This window comes from Protopterus annectens, chromosome 8.part0 (assembly GCF_019279795.1).
Source record: "Protopterus annectens isolate FY-2018-M chromosome 8.part0, PAN1.0, whole genome shotgun sequence".
Lineage (NCBI taxonomy): Eukaryota > Metazoa > Chordata > Ceratodontiformes > Protopteridae > Protopterus > Protopterus annectens.
Window position 1 is genome coordinate 1,920,517,606 of NC_056741.1, and position 4,885 is coordinate 1,920,522,490.

The 4,885-nt window shown below is 37.8% G+C and overlaps 1 protein-coding gene across 1 annotated transcript in view; it reads left to right on the top strand.

The window, feature by feature from the left end:
* Positions 1–1,436: 1,436 nt before the first annotated feature.
* The window catches only part of LOC122809720 (RNA-binding Raly-like protein), a 725,137-nt gene continuing 721,688 nt past the window's right edge, over positions 1,437–4,885 (top strand). Inside the window, exon 1 of the mRNA XM_044081421.1 lies at positions 1,437–1,616. The gene's annotated coding sequence lies outside the window, so the exon portion shown is untranslated. The remainder of the gene's footprint in view (positions 1,617–4,885) is intronic.

Genomic DNA, 4,885 nt, shown 5'->3' on the forward strand with positions numbered 1-4,885 from the left:
GTCAAGTCCTCCAGTACTCAGGTTGTTAGTGTAGCTCATCTCAGCATGCTCAGGACTTTATCCCTCTGCACCATTGTGTCTACACTTAAGCCGGCTTCAATTACAGCCAGGATGCAGAATTTCTAGTAGCTAACTCTGACATGAAAGTCAGGCACTTCGCCTGAAAATGCTGGAACTGAGATGCATTCATTTGAACTTTTTTTGATAACTGTTAAGAGGATCCTGTGAGAAATAAAATTTTAACAAGGGAGCTGAAAGAAAAGGATGAGGGGGCAAAGATGGAGTGATGACCATCTATCAATAGCAGATGAAGGAATGATGATGATGTTGATGATGATGATGGCGATGTCTAATAAAATGGTAATGGACTCAAGGCAGGTTGTAATGCTGTGTGGGAATCATATGAAATATTTGGTTTTACAGCCTCTAAAACAACTTGCATACTGTTAAGGCTTTCTGCTAGAGAATTAGTTTTATGATTAGGGCTCACCTTCAAGTCCAGAATGGCGGGATGGAAGAAATATGCAGAACAGTGAAGGTTTCCCATTTGTGATGAAAAAGGGAGGGAATTGCAGTAGATCAAAGGCAGTATGGGGAAGATACAAGTGTAAGGTGCTGCAACATTCCCGTCCAGACCTGCAAGAATTAACACCACAAGAATAATAACTGCTGTGGCTACCTTTTATATTACCAATCTCTCAAAGTAGTGAGGCTTAAGTATAATACTGAATAAAAGGGAAACTGGCAGGAGCATTTACAATCATATCTACTTTCATTCGTTTAGCTGCGATGAAGTGTGGAGTATTATACCAGCCCAATGTTTTATGCAGCGTGACCTTCTCCCAAAAAAGAATACAAGTATATATTACCCACATATAATGACTAATTCCACTGCAGAACACAAGAATTCCATTCAAATGTTACACCTACATAACTTAGTGCACATGGCAACTTTTTAACCTGATCAAGGAAATTCTATGGATTGAAAACGGACATACCTATTTAATTTTGTTTGATAATCTAGTGAATATCCACAACGGCCTTTTTTTCAGTCATTACCTTGACCCAATGACAAAGAGCAAAGAGTTTAAAAAGTAAATAACCAGCAATATATTTTAATGTTGCACATACAAATAGTTTAGAAATGACTGCCAATTCAATGTTATCTGATGGGAGAAATACACAACTCGTCGAGGGTTTTTTGGACACAGCAGCTTTATCTGCAATATGCTTTGTCTATATGGGTTAATGCAGTCTTTTTTTTTATAAAGAGAGCTACAGTCTATTGAAATATGACGTAAAATACAGTTAAATGAACATAAAGCAGTTTTGCATTTTTTGACATGGGTTATAAAGTGTTAAATTCCCCAAGAAGAAATGTATAAATAATTCATTAAGTAGGCGTAGCTACTAGCTGACATTCTGTGAGTATCTCTGTATCCAACACAAACCAATCTGAAGCTGTCAGCTGTGAACTTAAACCAGACAAGATGCTTTAGAAAATGTACAGTAGAAAATAATTTACTTGGGTATCCCTAAACTTTCAGGAATACAAAGATATTTACAAACAAATCCTCAGCTCTTGAAGAGTCTCGGAGAGAGAGATGAAAAATCAGGCAAGTACACTTTTAAGACCGGATGTTTTCTTAGGCTGAATTCAGATAATTTCTTTTCTGTTAATCAGAAGGATAATTGTAAAAGAAATGGCTTTCTGGTACTAGGCTTTGTGTCTGATTATGTTTTGTTGGTGTTGGTGTGACTTCTGCCTTAGTTCGGGTATATATGCAGCTAAGACAGATGACAGCTAACCCTCAGGACAAGTATGTTTGTGACACTATATACAGGTCTGGAAATGATGCAGTAGGCTGAGGAATATAATGACATGTAGTACACAAATGAGATCTTTTCAGCCAAAGCTGCTTCCTGTCATAACTGACTTACTGAAAGGCTTGTAGCTGCAACTACAGACTGGGTGACTTATTCCTAGGGTGTTTTAAAGCAATGGGCCAAAACATGCCTGTCCTTTAAACTCACACCACATGAATCAGTGCACTAAATGAAGGAATTTCTTAACCCTTTCTAAACAGTTTGATATCAATGTCTTTTTTTTTGTGATGTACATAGGTAGTTATTTGGCTTTCGGTCAAGGAGACCACTGTGGAGCCTAGCCGAATCTCCCAATTGCCTCTAAGCATTGTCTGGTTAAGTGAATTCCTGAAGGTCACACAGTAGGTAAATGGAGGGAATCGAACCCTGTACAACAGCTCATTAACAGCTCATAGCCTTAATCTTATGTGCAGTCAGACCTGGAAATATATTCAAGAAGTGCATGCTGTTTTATGGAACACTTTCATCCAAATAATTCTAGTATTGTTGGGGATTCCCATACATGGAATTGTCTTGTAATAATCACATTTTGTTGTCAAATTTCATCTTGTAAAGCTTTTTCCAGGCTTACAAGTTTGTTTTGTTTGGGCTGATAATTAGGTAAATTACAGTAGTCCAAATAAGTTTTTCAGAATAGGTTCAGACAACAAGCTCCAGAGTAAAAACAGAATACAATCTCAGTAGATGTACTTTTACAGTCAGTATCAGACAACCCTATAATTCAGACACAGTCAGTATAAATTTAGAACATATCCCTAACAATACATTAGCTAATGTTGTATTACAGGGTAGCACAGAGATGCAGTGTTTAGTATTGTTATTTCACATTTCCTCATTTCTCTCTCTTTCAGTTCTTAGCTTGTGGTTCCTTCTGGGAGGAGTCTGCATGCCCTCCTTGTGTCTGTGTGGGTTTTCCTTCCACATTCCAAAGACATGCCTTTGGGTGAACTGGCTATCCCCATACACATGTAAGGTGTGTGTGTGTGTGTGTGTGTGTGTGTGTGTGTGTGTGTGTGTGTGTGTGTGTGTGTGTGTGTGTGCGCACGTGCATCCTGCAACAGACTGACATCCTATCCCATTGCTTGTTGGAATAAAATCTAGCTCCCTGCAGCCCTACATAGTATAAACTAAGTATTACAAAATCTATAAATACAGTCCTTGAATGCTGTAACAGAAGGCATGGCAAATAGCATGTAGCTGTATGACCAGACATTCAAAGAATTTGTTCTGGTTGGTAACAATCACAGTGTACAGATGGATGAACTACCTGGAGAAAAGGTTTAAGTATTATGTGTGTTGATAAGCCAGTACATTAAATGCAGTATTCACAATCTCTGAAGGGTAAGGTGGCAAAGAGATCACCCATTAGTCTCCATGTGAGATGTTGCACAGTTAAACAGTGACATGAGACACACAATAGTTCTTTCCTTAGATACAAACACCATACTGCCAGCTATAGTTTAGCAGGGAGGGTATCTTAATAGCTGCAGTGAAGTAGCTGAGGATATAGTGTGCACAGACTGAGGGCTGCATTCCTGCCTTGTTACATTATGACAAAATACTTTAGTTTATCTAATCATTTTCTTAGCAACAGGTTGTGAACACCAGATAGCTGGTTTACTGCTCATTTGTGGTAAATACCCAATCGTTGTCCAATACCACAAAAGTTTTTTTTTTTGCATTTTGTCTGACATTGAATTACTTCTGTTAGTACTTTATACGATACATGGCTTTAGTATGATTAAAACTGAACCATCCAGAAGAACTTAAATTTAAGTCAGACCCTTATAGCATACTGAAACTCTCCTTCTATTTGTATAGCTGTTTTTTCTTGTTTAGTTATTTCTTCATGTTGCGCACTGGGACCACAACAGCCACAACAGTTCATTTGTTGTTACATCCAGTCGCAATACGTTTGAGCTAAGGCAACATATAACATTATAGTAAATCATATAAACAGCAACAAAAGTACGTACATTACAGTTATGCTAGTGATGATATAAATTATTGTGATGTATTACATGCTTATGTAATTAATTTATTTTGAAGGCTGTTGCTTTAAGTTGGGCAGAGTATCACAGCAAATGCTGCAGAATAGATGTTTTCATCTCACAGCCTAAATGAGTGCACATGAGAAAACATACAGAGGGAGATCGTACTCAGTAAGAGCACTACCTGATAATGTACACAATAGTACAGGATTTGTCGGTTCTGTGAACACATTACTGACAATATCCAGACAACAGTGACAATGCTTGCTGTAGGAAATGAACCACAGAGTGACAGCATTGTCATTCTCTGAGCTACGGAACACAAATGGTATAAATATTCCAAAGAGTTTATCCATGTACTACAAGCATGACTGCTAACATACCTCAAAGCATCCCGGTACCCTGTACTTAGTTCATAGGTTAGTACTAGACTAACTGCTGTGTTTGTAAGACAAACTGTCAGACCATGTGCTGCTAATGACATTCATACTGTAGTTATGATTTAACTCCTTTTGTCTTCAGTTGCAAACTGTCTTATTCTGAGTAACAAGGGAAAGAGGAACTTGTACTGTGGTGCATGTAACCTATTTAAGACATGAATTTTAAATAAGTGCACCACACAAACAATCAAATAAGGTATTAGAATGTTACATTTTCTTTTAATGTGGTATATTAACCAGCATAGAACCAGCATATATAGTGCTGACCACAAACAGCACTGTTGTCTGTAGCTGCCTTTTTATATTCGAAATAGTCTATAGAAAGCAGATAATGATGGCAGAACATGTATGGTATAACAAGGTCAGCAGGTAGTTTTCTGCTATTGGGCTCCACTATGGGAGGAGGGGCTGCTGACAGTGTGTACCATGGAGAAAACAAGTTAAAGGACATTTCCAAACTATGTGCTGTTAGTAAATTGGTTCATCTGTCTCTTGATTATTACAGGTCATTCACAGGCCAGTTCTATTGTCACTATGTTGGTAAAATATCAGAGAGCATAATTTCTG